We start from the raw sequence: 17590 nt of genomic DNA, 5'->3' as shown, positions 1-17590 counted from the left end.
ATAAAAATTAGAGAAGAACAAACTTGATTTCATTGAGGGTGGCATCAGGGGGCCAGGGTGGGCGTGGCTGGAGTGGATGTTGTATATGACAGCCGGAACTCTGAAACAACTCTTTATTGACTTAAACGAAGGAACTACAATACAAGCATGAACTAGAACTGAACAGCAAGATGGAAACTGAAGAAGGCCTCAGGCACGGCTGACAGCTCTTTTTATAGAAACTGTCAGACGCAGCAGCCAATCCAGGCTCGAGAAACTCCTGCTACTGGAACTGGCCAATTAGGAGAACCCCCAGCAGTTGCTAGGGACACAACACCAGGCATGGCCAGATTGATGACACTCATGTCAGGGGTGCCTTTGGTGGCCTGAGTTCTCTGCCAGTGAAAACAGGCTCCCAATCTCTGTTTTCAGCTGGGATGGCGTCCGGCAACCCTCTGCCAGTGAAAATGGACCTCAGGAGGGCTGCATGCAAGCTTCGAGCTCTGTTTTCATTGGCAGAGGTTTGCAAGAGCCCGTCCCAGCCAAAAACAGAGATTGGGAGCCCATTTTTTCTGGCATAGGCACCACGGGTCGATCCTTTGCTCTTTCCAGGATGGCCCCATAGGTCAGATCTAAGCACCCCATGGGCCATATCAGCCCTCTGGATCTTGAGTTTGACACCCCTGTCTAAATTAGTCTTTGTAGTTTTCTTGATAGAATTTTTCAGAAATGGTTTGTCATTGCCTTCTTCCTGGGGATGAGAGTGAATGACTGGCCCTAAATCACTTAGCTGGCGTTGTGCCGAAGGCAGGAGTAGAACTCACAGTTTCTCTGTTTCTAGCCTGATGCCTTTACTACGGCAAACTAGTTCTCTCATTAACATTGTTATGTTAATGTAAAAAATTACAATAGCTTAAATTGCGTCTACTAGTACAGTATCTGAAATTGTTTCACTTACATTCTTATTCTTTTTTCTTATTTCATGCATCAGTTTTGTTTTGTTTTGAACTATAGCATATACAGTAACTTATAAGCATCTTACTGAGTAAGTTTCAGGATGCAGAATTTAAGGCATGATTATTTTACTCTCTTGGACATGATTTTTTTCTAAGATTCTCTGATCTTGGTGGATTGGGTGTGGTATGTCCTCTCATTTCAGTAGAGTTATAGCTGGACGTTTTGGAAGCTGAAGAGATGAATTCATTAAAAGTAAAATGTGTTCATTTCTAAATTGTAGTTACACCAAAGTGAATTGACCTGCCTTCAATAATGAGCCATATAATGTTTGAGAGATTGCATTTGCTAGCCTAAGCCTTTTAAAAGGAATTATTATGGTAACTCCTTACTGAGGATGTTCTCCGAAGTGGTCTTTGTAGTCACCAGCACAGTTGCGCCAAGTTCAGTTGCTGGCAGCGGAAATGAGTTGTTGCATGTTTCATCATGGTGAGACAAGGAAATCACTTCAACCTCTTGATTTCTTGTGAAAGCAGAGGTCTCCTTTAAGACATCATCGTGGGTGATCATAGTGACACCATTTAAATGTGGGCATCGAAAATGTCCAAGGTCATTGTCTCCTGGTTCGCAGTCATGGTTTGTTTGAGCTTCATTGGCCAAAAAGCAAGTACAGTTGCCATTTTCTAAATAATAAAAAAATATAATAATAAAGAAAAGACAAATTCAAAATTTCTGGAAAACTGAAATAAAATTAATACCAAAACTAATATATTTGAAACGATAACAAATGCAGATTTATGTAAAATATTTTAGAATTTAAAATATTCTTTTAGTGGCCTAGGAATTTGTCTCCAGTGCATAATCTCTCAGTGCATATACAACCAATAAAGTGATAAATCATAACTCATAACTTTAAGTTACAATCATAAATGATAAGATACAAACAACAAGATACTAATAGGAGAAGTTAATAGGAAAGATGAGAAGGATAATAATAATACATCCTTACTACATGGATAAACAACCTTGGACAGTGCTGTGGGAATTAGGTGTTCAGCAGAGTGAGGGTATCGGGAAAGGGAATGTCTCTGTGTCTAGTTGATTTGGCATGCAATGCCAAATGTGTCCTGAGGGGAGGAGTTGAAACAGTTTATGTCCAGGATGTACACAGAGGTAGGTTTGGACTGGTTCGCCCGAACTGGTAGCGACCTGCTAGTGACATCGCAATGACATCGTGGAACAGGTTCGGCCGATGGCAGTCTGTGGGCGTAGCCAGCTTTTTAATTTTTTTTAAATTTTTAATTTACTTCTTTTCTTCTTCTGAGCATACACAGAAGCTGAGTTTCTGGCACTGCGTGCATAACCATCTTGTTTTCAGCTTTTTAAAAAAAATTATTTTTTCAGATTTTTTGGCACTGCGCATGCACATGCAGCGTGGGAGGAAGCGCACTGGCAGCGAGAACCCACCCTTGCTCATGCAGTATACAGGTTTTCAATGGAAGGCAGGCTGGTTGTTATTTTTTTCTGTGGTCATAACTCTCCGTTGAAGTCTGTACCTGTCCTGTTTGGTTGCTGTACCAAACCAGAGTGTTATAGATGTACTGTACATTGTTGTGGTTGGCTCTGGCCCAGCTCCTGCCCCAAGGAATGTGGAGGTGGATGTGGGGAAAACATCCACATGCCACAGGCCTGTTTTGTTCCCGATAGAATCTCCCGACGAAGTCTCCTCTGACAAAGGAAGCGTGAGTGGCAGGGAAAAGGGGAGTTTGGCAGACAGCCCAGAAGGAGATCAATCATCCTTATCATCCCTGGATTCTGAACAAGAACTTATGACAGACCCACGCATGCTTAGAGTGATGCATAGGAGAGAACAACTGAAGGATTATTACAGGAGATAAGTAAGGCCACCTGTGATTGGTTGGGGCTGCTGTAACGAGTGCTACAGATAAAAAAGAGCAGCGTGCTGGTTTAGCCTTGTGGAAGTTTATCTGATTCATAGTTTCGTCAAGATCGTGGTTTTGCTGTTTCCCTTTTCAAGACTGTGTGTGGCCTTTCTGGACTTTGGTATTGGACTCAATTTCCCAGTTACTGGGTGAGAAATTGGATTGCATTTAACCTGTGCCTTGTGTGTACCAGAAAATCCCTTTGACATTTAAAAAGGGAGTTTTTTCTGCTTTTCTGTTGATAAAGACTTTTGGTTTTCCTTCTATCGTGTGGTATGTGTCTTTTTGGACTAATTACCCTGTAATTATGGGCGTTTGGGACACGCCAGCAGAACATACATATGACAGGCTTAATAATTCCTCTCTAGAGTTGTATCAGCAGCTCAAAGGTTAAAGATGAAACTGTTGATCACCTTACTGCTGGCCATAGTAAAATTAACAATAACAATAATAACAATTACCTGTGTTAGAATTGTTATTAGAATTCATGTAAGTTAGATGTTTGAAAAATATAGAAAATGAGGTCAGAATTATGTGTGATTTTAAAATTTAAATTGGCAGACACAATATACCAGGATTACTATTACTAAAAAAAAATGTGGTTCATGGATATAGAAATTCTAGAAGATAGCAGCATTGATGAAAAACAAATTTTAAAAGGAACAAAACATTGAAATTTGCACATTGAAGTTCAAAGAACTGGAAGACACTAAGCCAGTTTGGTTATGGTTAAGATACCATGTGAGAAAGCAGGCGTTAGATAAAAAGCAGGAGTATAATAATAATAATAATAATAATAATAATAATAATAATAATTATTATTATTATTTATTAGACTTGTATGCCGCCCTTCTCTGAAGAGTAAACATATTTTAAATATGTTTAAAATAGGTGAATATCTGTTAAGACAACAGTTGCCTAAACTTTCACAAACTCAGACAACTTATGAATGATCCAATAACTGTTTTTTAAATATTAGAAACTATTAAAAAGATGAAATCAGGTAAAGCCCCAGCCCAGATGGCCTTGAAGGCCAATATTATAAAGGCTTTGAAGACTTAGCTTCAGCCACTAAAGGATGGCACTGGACCAGATTATCTCAGGGACCGCCTTCTGCTGCACGAATGCCAGCGACCAGTTAGGTCCCACAGAGTGGGTCTTCTCCGGGTCCCGTCAACTAAACAATGTCGCTTGGCAGGACCCAGGGGAAGAACCTTCTCTGTGGTGGCCCCGGCCCTCTGGAACCAACTACCCCCAGAGATTAGAATTGCCCCCACCCTCCTTGCCTTTCATAAGCTTCTTAAAACCCACCTCTGCCGCCAGGCATGGGGGAACTGAAATACTCTTTCCCCTTAGGCCTTAACAATTTCATGCATGGTATGTCTGTCTGTATGTATGTTTGGTTTTATAATAAGGGTTTTTAACTGTTTTAATATTGGATTGTTATATGCTGTTTTTATTACTGTTGTTAGCCGCCCCGAGTCTACGGAGAGGGGCGGCATACAAATCCAATAAATAAATAAATAAATAAATAAAATAAATATAAAAATAATGAACTGAAATATATTACAGGGGGGAAATATACCTGTAAATGGCCCGAACAGCCCAAAAAATGGCCTGGAAATGGCCCAAAAGACAGCCCCAAATGACCCCCAAAGTGACTTTTTTTGGCCCATTTTTGGCCATTTTTCAGGTCGTTTCCACGTCGTTTTCCAGCACTCCAGCACCTGCAAAGACCAGTTGCCGGAAACCAGAAGAGCAGCTGCTGATGGCCCACAGAGAGGCCTCAGCGTTCCACAGATTTGCCATCACGGGACTAGATCAACCTTTCTCAAGATGGTGTATTTAAACTGTGACCGACTGTAGTTTCTATAATCCAACCAATCTTGAGTTCAGTGCAGCTGGTTGGAAAGAGTTAGGCTAAATGAAATCAACTCAATTAAAATCTATTATCTAAAGTGTTAATACGTACCATGGGAAGTCTCCTTTCCAGTTTTGCTCCTTCTCTTCCGTCTTTGTTTCAGGATTACAAGCCATAATATTGTCATAATGATTACCAGCCCCACAAAAGCGCAGAAACCAAATATTAAAGCTGAACAACTTTGGACATGAACCTGCCCTGGTTGGGTTGCAAATACAGTAGCTGTGAAGGGAAAAAAACAGTCCTAAGTGAGTATCTTAACAGAGATGTTTCTTCTTTCAAAGTGAAGTGAAGGGTTCCAATTTGGTTCGTGGCATACCAAATTCAGTAAAAGGAACTGTTTGTTTGTTTGTTTGTTTGTTTGTTTGTTTGTTTGTTTGTTTATGTATGTATGTATGTATGTATGTGTTTGTTTGTTTGTTTATGTATGTGTTTGTTTGTTTGTTTATGTATGTGTGTGTTTGTTTGTTTGTTTGGATTTGGATTTGGATTTGGATTTGGATTTGGATTTGGATTTGGATTTGGATTTGGATTTGGATTTGGATTTGGATTTGGATTTGGATGCCGCCCCTCTTCGAGGACTCGGGGCGGCTCACAACATATATAAGAGACAATAATAAAATAAATCCAATTAATACATAAAAACAATCCATAAAAATCTACTTTTAAAAAAATGAAGTAAAAGTGTGCCACTGATTCAATTGTGCTATCAAAACAGAATCAAAATGTTTCATCTCTCCCCTGTTAAAGCATGGCAGCATTGGAAATTATAATCATGTGAAGCAGACCTAACTTTGTCAAACGTCCATTCCATTGGGATTGATGAGTCCCTGATTTTCAATACATAGAAACATAGAAGACTGACGGCAGAAAAAGACCTCATGGTCCATCTAGTCTGCCCTTATACTATTTCCTGTATTTTATCTTTCAATGGATATATGTTTATCCCAGGCATGTTTAAATTCAGTTACTGTGGATTTACCAACCACGTCTGCTGGAAGTTTGTTCCAAGGATCTACTACTCTTTCAGTGAAATAATATTTCCTCACGTTGCTTTTGATCTTTCCCCCAACTAACTTCAGATTGTGTCCCCTTGTTCTTGTGTTCACTTTCCTATTAAAAACACTTCCCTCCTGAACCTTATTTAACCCTTTAACATATTTAAAGGTTAACATACACTTTTTAAGTTAGCCCTTTTGAGATACATTGGTTTTAAAAGAACATATTGCCTTATGAAGCACAATTTTCTCCAAATCGAAAATTACAAACAGATGAACAGGAAAGTTTTAGTGGTGTATAAATCAGGAAGAGAAGATGCAGAAAGGCAAATTGGCAGTGATTTACTTCCAGAGAGAAATAAACTTAACAGCAAAAGTGAACAAGGCTAGTGATTCACTCCAGAAAATCCATTTGAGTTAATATATCATGCTGTAGTTTCACATTTCGCCTGCTTCAAGGAAGGTAATTCACAATCTGTTTTTATTTACTTAAATATACAATAGATTAGAATAAATAATAAGCAAGCTCACTACTTTAAGATTAAATATGTGAGTAGCTGCAAAAAACCATCCAGTATTGTTGCAGCTAGCAAATCTTACGATTGTACTCAAAATGTTTTTGAGCTCAGGCTGTGACCCCTCAAATCTGCTTTGTCTAGGAAGCAGAAAACTGAAAATAAATACCCAAGTAGTTAAATACAATGATTTCCTTGATAGGACAACTATTAATTTCCCACTTATACAGTAAATATGTCCTGGTGAAAAGCAAAACCTTTGTTTTAGAACACTTTATTCTGAGCTCATAAAACTTAATTGGAGCTTCAGTTACACCTTCAGGTATCTTGATTTTTTTTTAAATCACACACTACCTATCCCCTCTGAAGGATGAGACTCCAAAAGGAGCTTCCTTGGAAATAAATGTGAAAGACTACGCATACTGACTGCAAAATATCTCAATGAAGCATTCTCGCCCCCTCCATCTCACTGTTTGAGAGCTGCATCACAATCTTCATACCAGTTCAAATGGGAAGAAACAAAACATCCCACCAAATAATCCTTATCCATGTTCTATATCTGAAAGTCACCAAGACAAAGAAGGCTGATCTAAATCAAGAAGTAAGGGCCCTAAGCATCAGGATTCAGGCCTGGCTACAGCACAGAAACTGTTTTGGTCGCGTTGATGGATGCTCTCTGGCAGGCCCAGGACAGGCGTTTATCCTCTGTCCTGGTGCTTTTTGACCTCTCAGCGGCTTTCGATACCATCGACCATGGTATCCTTCTGCGCCAGCTGGAGGGGTTGGGAGTGGGAGGCACTGTCCTTCAGTGGTTCTCCTCCTTCCTCTCCAGTGGGTCGCAGTCGGTGTTAGTGGGGGGTCCCTAGGCTTCTCCCTTGTGGAGTGCCTCAGGGATTTAATATCTACATGAAACCACTGGGCGAGATCATCCAAGGACATGGGGTGAGATATCATCAGTATGCGAATGATACCCAGTCGTACATCTCCACCCCATGTCCAGTCAACGAAGCAGTGGATGTGATGTGCCGGTGCCTGGAAGCTGTTGGGGTCTGGATGGGTGTCAACAGACTCAAACTCAACCCTGATAAGACGGAGTGGCTGTGGGTTTTGCCTTCCAGGGACAATTCCATCTGTCCAGCCATCACCCTGGGGGGGGAATCATTGACCCCCTCAGAGAGGGTTCGCAACTTGGGCATCCTCCTCGATCCACAGCTCACATTAGAGAAACATCTTTCAGCTACGGCGAGGGGGGCGTTTACCCAGGTTTGCCTGCTGCACCAGTTGCAGCCCTATTTGGACCGGGAACTCACTGCTCACAGTCACTCATGCCCTCATCACCTCGAGGCTCGACTACTGTAATGCTCTCTACATGGGGCTACCTTTGAAAAGTGTTCGGAAACTTCAGATCGTGCAGAATGCAGCTGCGAGAGCAATTATGGGCTTCCCTAGGTATGCCCATATTACTCCAACACTCCGCAATCTGCATTGTTTGCGGATCAGTTTCTGGTCACAATTCAAAGCGTTGGTTATGACCTATAAAGCCCTTCATAGCATTGGATCAGCTCCCCCCAGAGATCAGAATTGCCCCCACCCTCCTCGCCTTTCGTAAGCTCCTTAAAACCCACCTCTGTCATCAGGCATGGGGGAACTGAGATATTCCTTCCCCCTAGGCCTATACAATTTATGCATGGTATGTTTATGTGTATGTTCGATTTTTTAAGCAGGGTTTTAAAATTATTTTAAATATTAGATTTGTCATATATTGTTTCATTATTGTTGTTAGCCGCCCCGAGTCTACGGAGAGGGGCGGCATACAAATCTAATAAATAAATAAATAATAAGTAAGGTTAGATTTTGTTCCAGATTGAAGAGTGTTTGTACATTCTGTGATTAGTACCTATACAATGTGTTCAGTGAACCTAAGTTCTGTGCTGAACCACAGTGCAAGTGGCTTGGGACATAAAGCTTCTAATGTATGTTTTAAGATTTTATTTGGAAGCAGTGAATTTCGGATGACGAATGAGATGATAGAAATGGGGAGGGGGGAGAAAAGGGGCATTTTGTTTCAGAAAGGGCTATGGATAGAATTTATGTACAAAAAGTTCTGAATCAGAAGACAGTTAAAATAGATATATTTGCATATTTTCTTCCTCTATTGAAGAGAAGAGGAAAAAACCAAAAGGAAGCCAAAATTGTGCTTTGTTGGTATCAGCTGCTTACTAAAATGTAACTTGAGCATTCATTACAAGCCTTGATAGGATTGTATGGTGGGTTTTATATTGGGGTTTTATAAATCGGTATTTATTGACATCTTACTGTTGTTGTATTGTATTTTATTTTGTTGTAAACTGCCCTGAGTGCCAAGGTACTGGGTGGCATAGAAATCTAAACAAACAAACAAACAATGCTTGCATACATATCTTCACTAATGAAAGAGGGGTAAACCAACTTTGTTAAAAAAAGAAAGAGGAAGTTGTCACTGATGAATCTTCCACAAAACTGATGCTTTGATTAAGGGGAAAAAACACAATTACTTTTGTTTCTACTTGGAAACCACTTCTGGACTTTGTGCTTGAGGTAGGCAAAAAATGAAACTTTGAGTTTGAGTTTTACCGATTAGATAGGTTTGCTGTTATAGAAATGGCTAGTTCATACCATTATGTAAAAGTTTAAAAGTTGAAGTTTGATATTATTATTATATTAACAGACTCAAACTCAACCCGGATAAGACGGAGTGACTGTGGGTTCTGCCTCCCAAGGACAATTCCATCTGTCCATAACCCTGGGGGGGAATTATTGACCCCCTCAAAGAGGGTCCGCAACTTGGGCGTCCTCCTCTATCCACAGCTCACATTAGAGAACCATCTTTCAGCTGTGGGGGAGGGACGTTTGCCAGGTTCACCTGGTGCACCAGTTGCAGCCCTCTCTGGACCAGGACTCACTGCTCACAGTCACTCATGCCCTCATCACCTCGAGATTTGACTACTGTAATGCTCTCTACATGGGGCTACCTTTGAAAAGTGTTCGGAAACTTCAGATCGTGCAGAATGCAGCTGCGAGAGCAATCATGGGCTTCCCAAGGTATGCCCATGTTACACCAACACTCCGCAGTCTGCATTGGTTGCCGATCAATTTCCAGTCACAATTCAAAGTGTTGGTTATGACCTATAAAGCTCTTCATGGCATCGGACCAGAATATCTCCAGGACCACCTTCTGCCGCACGAATCCCAGCGACCGATTAGGTCCCACAGAGTTGGCCTTCTCCGAGTCCCATCGACTAAACAATGTCTTTTGGCAGGTCCCGGGGAAGAGCCTTCTCTGTGGCGGCCCCGACCCTCTGGAACCAGCTCCCCCCGGAGATTAGAACTGCCCCCACCCTCCTTGCCTTTCGTAAATTCCTTAAAACCCACCTCTGCCGTCAGGCATGGGGGAATTGAGACATCTCCCCCAGGCCTATACAATTCATGTATGGTATGTTTGTGTGTATGTCTGCTTTAATAACAGGTTTTTAAAAAATGTTTTTAAAATATTAGATTTGTCTTGAATTGTTTTATTGTTGTTGAGAGCCGCCCCGAGTCTATGGAGAGGGGCGGCATACAAATAGAAACATAGAAACATAGAAGACTGACGGCAGAAAAAGACCTCATGGTCCATCTAGTCTGCCCTTATACTATTTCCTGTATTTTATCTTTCAATGGATATATGTTTCTCCCAGGCATGTTTAAATTCAGTTACTGTGGATTTACCAACCACGTCTGCTGGAAGTTTGTTCCAAGGATCTACTACTCTTTCAGTGAAATAATATTTTCTCATGTTGCTTTTGATCTTACCCCAACTAACTTCAGATTGTGTCCCCTTGTTCTTGTGTTCACTTTCCTATTAAAAACACTTCCCTCCTGAACCTTATTTAACCCTTTAACATATTTAAATGTTTCGATCATGTCCCCCCTTTTCCTTCTGTCCTCCAGACTATACAGATTGAGTTCATTAAGTCTTTCCTGATACGTTTTATGCTTAAGACCTTCCACCATTCTTGTAGCCTGTCTTTGGACCTGTTCAATTCTGTCAATATCTTTTTGTAGGTGAGGTCTCCAGAACTGAACACAGTATTCCAAATGTGGCCTCACCAGCGCTCTATATAAGGGGATCACAATCTCCCTCTTCCTGCTTGTTATACCTCTAGCTATGCAGCCAAGCATCCTACTTGCTTTTCCTAATGCCCAACCACACTGCTCAAATAAATAAGTAAGTAAGTAAGTAAGTAAGTAAGTAAGTAAGTAAGTAAGTAAGTAAGTAAGTAAGTAAGTAAGTAAGTAAGTAAATAAATAAAATTGCACCAAAGGGTGTCAGAAGACAATGCCTTTTCTTTCTTTTCACCACTTTTCCTACACTTCCCTTCCCTTTTCCCTCCTCTATCTTTCCTACTATTTTTGTATTTTACATTATAACTTAATAGTAAAAATACCATAAATATATATATAAGAAAAAAATAATTGCATACATATCTTCAGTAATGAAAAAGGAGTAAACTAACTTTGCTAAAAATGAAAGAGGAAGTCAAAATTTACCTTGATGAATTTTGCACCACCCCAAACTATTTTCTGCACTCCCAGACAGTGACCATAAACCAAACGTCTAAAATAACAGCCTATAAATGTAGCAGGGTAAGAGGGAAACACATGTTTGCCCTTTTATGTATACAGTAGTTAGAAATTGAAGGAAACCCATACATTATAGAAGGGAAGCAGATTTTAAACAAATCTGAAAAGGGATTTGCACTATTTGCATCTATTCTAATAAAACAGCAAGCAGATATTGCAGAGTTGAGGTCTACCCGGCATTGCTTATAGATTATTTTACTGGAGTTATGTAATAGGTTTAAAACTAATCTCAGGCTAACCAGAAATGATTCTCCATTCATCTTTGCACTCCCTCACAAAATAAACCAAGTTATGATATTTTTCTTGGAATGCTGGAAAGTAGACCGTGTTCCTGTAAAATCCCAGCTGAAGACTCCTCTAAGGACTCACTTCAGCATAGCCTTCCATTCTCCCTCACAGAGGTGTCTGCTCTAAAGCAAGATAGACCACAAGATCATATGCTGCAATGTCCTGCCTGTCAAAGACTACTTCAGCTTCAACCACAACAACACAAGAGCACACAACAGATTGAAGCTTCATATTAACCGCTCCAAACTTGACTGTAAAAAATATGACTTTAGTAATCGGGTTGTTGAAGCATGGAACTCATTACCGGACTCCGTAGTGTCATCCCCTAACCCACAACATTTTACCCTTAGACTGTCCACGGTTGACCTCTCCAGATTCCTAAGAGGTCAGTAAGGGGCGTACATAAGCACACTAGAGTGCCTTCCGTCCCCTGTCCTATAGTCTCTCCTATATCTCGGATTTCTTCTCTACTATATCCTCTGTAACCTTCATTGTGTATTATTGTGTATTGGAAAAAATACATAAATAAAATAAATTATGTTTTTCTTGGAATGCTGGAAAGCAGACCATGTTCCTGTAAAATCCCAGCTGAAGACTCCTCTAAAGACTCACTTCAGCATATATCTCCTATATCTCCTATACCTTTCTTCTATTCCTATATCTCTTCTTCTATTCTTTCATTGATATGTTCTATTACTATACCTTCTTTTCTATTATTTCTTAGATATATTTTACTATGAGTATCTCCTCTATAACCTTACTATGTGTATTGTTGTGATTCCGTCTGAGGCTCCTCAGGGAACGGCTGAACCTCTGCCGGCTCCATGCTCAGAGGGGGAGGATGAGGAACAGGAGGAGGAGGAGGAGGCCCAGGCAGACGGGGAGGAGGAATATCAGGCCGAGGGAGAGGGAGAACAGCCTGAGTCTCCCCGGGGTGGAGCTCTCCCCAGCAAGCAGCCTGGAGTCCTTAGATGAAAATGCACAAGCCATCATCGATCTCAGGCAGAGAAGAGCAACACAACGAAGGGGACAATTAGCCAGGTATTTCCAGCCCTAAATAGGCAACAGCTGGGTTTGGGTGTGGTTCTCCCCAGAAAGGCTGAAAAGGCAGACCCACCCTTCCTGTATTGTGGAGTATTATCTTTGGGAGTCCTGGGACCTGGCTGTGATCTTTGGCGTCTCTGATTCTGGCTTGTGGCCTTGAAGGCTGAAACCTTGGGGGGAAAGGCGTGGGTCTTATTCTCTACAGTGGTGTGTGTGCCAGCAAGAAGTCTGCTGTATTGTCTGGCCGTCAGGACTCTGCTGTGAAGCCTCATAGCCTGCCTGTTGGGAAGAACAGGTTTTTCTCTGTGTTTATTTTTCAAACTATAAAGTGCCTTTGCTTTTACCAGTGTGTCTGGCTGTTTTTTCCAGTTGGTGTTGAAGTCTGGGGGCACCCAGACAGAACAGTGTATATAGATATATACCCACTAAAACCATCATTGTGTATTGGACAAAATAAATAAATAGATAAAAAAATAAATAGCCGTCCATTCTCCCTCACAGAGGTATCTGCTCTAAAGCAAGATAAACCACTATTATGTTTACCACAGTCTGGTTTTATTTTTTTTCTAGAATCGGTCAAGGAAGGCTGGTTTTTGCTGCTGGCATTAGATTATAGGAGGTATCTTTGGCAAGCCTACCTTGACATACCAGTGCCTGGGACCATGGCAGGATCCCGAATAACCAATATGCCAAATGATGGTGATTTTTGTGCTCAACAGATTCTTACTCCAATTTATGTTATTTTTAAAAAAATTGAAATCACAAAATCATTCTCATCATTACCATCTATATATCAGTCAAAACTATTACCAATGCTTCATTGCCTTTGGGCCCTACTTAAAGCAAGGGAAAGGGAAACACAAAAAAAAGAACTGAGGTGGTAGCTCCCTAGGAGGCTAAAAAATCAGTGAAACTAGGACTTCCAGCAAGCCAATATTTAGAATCAGCCACACGTGTACTTAAATATCTTTTGTGAAAGTAACTACTGTATAATGTTCTCTCAAATTTCCACATATATATTCTTTATTAAACAGGAAGTTGCCTTTAAAAAGGCACATGTCATTAACTCATTCAGCTTACACAAGAGTTGAGAGAAACATACATCTATTTATTGCAATTTTGATCTCTTAAGCAATGCATGGTGCCTGCCTGAGAAACTCTATAATTTCTCTAGACAGTCCATGTTCAGGAGGTAAATATATACAGTGTTCCCTCGATTTTCACAGGGGATGCGTTCCGAGACCACCCGCAAAAGTCGAATTTCCGCGAAGTAGAGATGCGGAAGTAAATACACTATTTTGGGCTATGAACAGTATCACAAGCCATCCCTTAACACTTTAAACCCCTAAATTGCAATTTCCCATTCCCTTAGCAACCATTTAGATTATTATTCACCAGGGTTATTTATTAAAATTTATTTAAAAAAATATTTATTAAAGGCGGACAAAAGTTTGGCGATGACATATGACGTCATCAGGCGGGAAAAACCATGGTATAGGGGGGGGAAACGAAGTATTTTTTAATTAATATTTTTGAAAAACCATGGTATAGACTTTTCGCGAAGTTTGAACCCACGAAAATCGAGGGAACACTGTATATATGAATCCTTATACAAGTTATACATACAATGCAAATAATGTCAACTTAAAACCCATGTGTATCTGAACTTATTATTCTCATGGATTTTGAAAAATAATCTTGGGCTAAACATCTTCACTTGATTGTTTTATTAGAAGCACCATTTCTATGAAACAACCTCTCCTCAGAGAGGTAGAGAGCGCAAGTACTAATAGGTTTTAGACATACTGTATTTCAAAAATCCATCTCCTTTTGTTGTCCTTCCACAGCCCTTCTAGTATTTAACTTTTTATGTATTTTTTTTAGCCTGACATTTTAAACTCCCATCTATTTACCTACCTACCTACCTACCTACCTACCTTTCTTTCTATCTATCTATCTATCTATCTATCTATCTATCTACCTATCTACCTACCTACCTACCTTTCTATCTATCTATCTACCTACCTACCTACCCCCTATATATATATATATATATATATTTACTTATTCACTTATTCACACAAGCACATATATACATATCTATATATCCATAGATATATAAATTTGTTTGCAAAATGGACACGTATTTGAGTGATTGGACATTAGTTCACAAACACTGAACATATATATCTATATATTGATAGATCTATATATCCATAGATATATATGATCCATAGATATCTAGATCTATCGATATCTAGATATATATGGTCAGTGTTTGTGAACTAATGTCCAATCACTCAAATACGTGTCCATTTTGCAAATGAATGTATAGTTAGACTAATAAGATGAGAATTGCCTTCTCAAGCACAGAACAGAGGCCCTCACATAAGAAGGCAATTTAACATGCATCATTCTCTACTCCTGGATTCTCTTCTGGTTTTTAGAGTTCCTCTTCAGCACTCTATTTCCATCCTACCCTTTTATGCCTGAGATTTTACATTTTCCTTACTTGTCTCTTTCCTGGATCCTCTTTGCATGTGTCTGCAGCTATGGCATTGTAGGGTCAGCGCATCATAGCATAAGCTGGGGTTGTTGCAGGTTCTGTTGTGATGGTCCATCAGAGGTCTGGATGAGAACAGGCAGTATCGTGACTGTTTCTATTCTTCATTACAACTGAGTGTCAACAGGAAGAGAGACAGTCAAAGTTTAACCAGAGAAGAGATTATTCAAATGTAGTCTCAATGAGAAATCAGTGAACTGTGAAACTCGGTAGGTTTTTTTAGTGCTAACTGCTGCCATTTTCATTAATGTCGTGTATATCTCAGAACTCACTGCTCCGAGCAAATCATTTTCTCTGGTGTCCTCAAGACATCATAGGAAGCGATAGAAACACCTTGAATACTCTGGAAAGAGTGCAGCATTCCTACTGCCTCACTAAAATTCCTCTTTAATTTTTGGATGGTCCATGAACAATACATTTTTTCTCATTGAGTGTATGCAGTCCATTGTATAAAGATGGGAAACAAACAAGTAGAAATGGCTACTATTAGACAGTGTGGTATGTGCTTCAGTCTTAGAATGTAACAGCTACAATCTTCCTTTTGAATAAATAGGTTCCAGTTAAGAGACAAAATATTCTGCCAAGTGTGTTTTTCAGAATACAGTGATACCTTGTCTTATAAACTTAATTGGTTCCAGGACGAGGTTCTTAAGGTGAAAAGTTTGTAAGACGAAACAATGTTTCCCATAGGAATCAATGGAAAAGCAATTAATGCATGCAAGCCCAAAATTCACCTCTTTTGCCAGCCGAAGCACCCGTTTTTGCACTGCTGGGATTCCCCTGAGACTCCCCTCCATAGGAAACCCCACCTCCGGACCTCTGTGTTTTTGCAATGCTGCGATTTCACTGAGGCTCCCCTCGCTGGGAAACCCTACCTCTGGACTTCCGTTGCCAGCGAAGTGCCTGTTTTTGTACTGCTGGGATTCCTCTGCTGGGATTCCCTTGCAGCATCACAAAAACACGGAAGTCCGGAAGTGGGGTTTCCCATGGAGGGGAACCTCAGGGGAATCCCAGCAGCGCAAAAATGGGTGCTTCGCTGGCAACAGAAGTCCGGAGGTTGGGCATCCCAGCGGCAGTGGGTTTGTAAGGTGAAAATAGTTTGTAAGAAGAGGCAAAAAAATCTTAAACCCCCGGTTTGTATCTCGAAAAGTTTGTATGACGAGGCGTTTGTAAGATGAGGTATCATTGTACTATCTAATAACAGCCCATCTTTGGTTGTTTGCTATTCCACTTTACGAAGTCAATATGATCCACCTTCTGTCTGGCCATCCTTTAATCTACGCAACACAGTTCTGTTCATTGCATTTTCCTACTGTACATTATTTCTTTATTATAGCTTCATCTATATACATAATTTTACAGCTAATGGCAGATCTTTAAGTTATATTTTAAAAGAGGCCAAAATAACCTAAGAGAGAAAAGAGAGAAAAGGCAAAGAAATGGAGGGAAAGTGTGCAATTATTTCAATTATATGTAGCTTTTATTACAAGAGTGGATGCCAAGGCAGTACTTTGGCTTAGGCCATCTTAATGATTGCTATTGTTGAGGCGATGCTTTTAACTACGGAACATGCTATGCTAGTCCTTAGTTATTATGCTCCTAAAGCATTTGCTGCTTGGAAAAGCACAATAAATCAGATCAGTTGGCAGTGCCATCCTATAACAATCAACTTATTTTCTTCCTTTTTTTCCCTTTCCTTTTCCTTTTCTTTTCCAGATAATTAGCAAAATAGGCCTGATACAAATGATTATGTTGCCTGAAGTGGTCCTAGTTTTATACAAGATTAGAAAACAGAGCAACTGAGTTAGGGAAGAGAATAAGGTATTTATTTTTTTTAAGGATGTCTCCAGGGTGGAATGTGAGTAGGAATGCATAGTATTAGATAATAGGTAACTATAGATAATCTTTTTGGTTATCATATTGATGTATTCTTGTGTGGTTTTTCATTGCTTATTTTATTGTTCTATTATTTTACTTTTCACTTTACACTCTCCATTTCTTCCTTTTATTGTTGTAGAGAAGCTCCACTATGAGATAGATAGCAAATACATTTAATAAATAGTAGTAATAATAGAAAGAAACAGAAATGGTGCTAAAGGCTAATGCTTTGCTTTACAGTGTGATGGCTTCCCAGTCACATTTTTTAAAATTAAAATAATATTTTATGAGAAAATTGAGTAAAACAGGGAACTTAGAAAATACGAAGGAATATATTGGCAAGCACACTGTTACCCCTGGACACCACCTTGAATACAATGCCTTCAACTGATTGATTCAGTCAGGGTTGTGCTGTTGAACTAATGCAATTTAATTTGCATTACAGTTCAAAGAAAAATACGTCCTCTCCTTTGTTTGCATCAGCAATCCTCGACATTAGTTTAACCAAGTGAGAAATTCTCAGATCTACACTTCGGTGGGACAAAGCTCCACTAAACAGAGTCAGAAGAAGCCAATTTCTCTGTAAATTTTTCACATGAAAATACTTTAAAAAGTTGACACAAAGATGGTGACCTAACATCTTAACAAACTTTATGTTTCATATTGTCCTTTTTATGCAAATTTAGAATGTTCTCCTGAAGCCCATTATTATTTATGTTCACTTGTATCAAGAAGGGAAGAAAAGCTGAAACAAGCCCCAAATAATGTAAAAACATCACAACCTGCTGCAGGAAATTACACTTAGTTATTATAGCATTGATCCTTGAAACAAACTGGTAACATGT

Source organism: Erythrolamprus reginae, chromosome 6 (assembly GCF_031021105.1).
Source record: "Erythrolamprus reginae isolate rEryReg1 chromosome 6, rEryReg1.hap1, whole genome shotgun sequence".
Classification (NCBI taxonomy): Eukaryota; Metazoa; Chordata; class Lepidosauria; order Squamata; family Dipsadidae; genus Erythrolamprus; species Erythrolamprus reginae.
Note: the sequence above shows the minus strand (reverse complement) of the source record.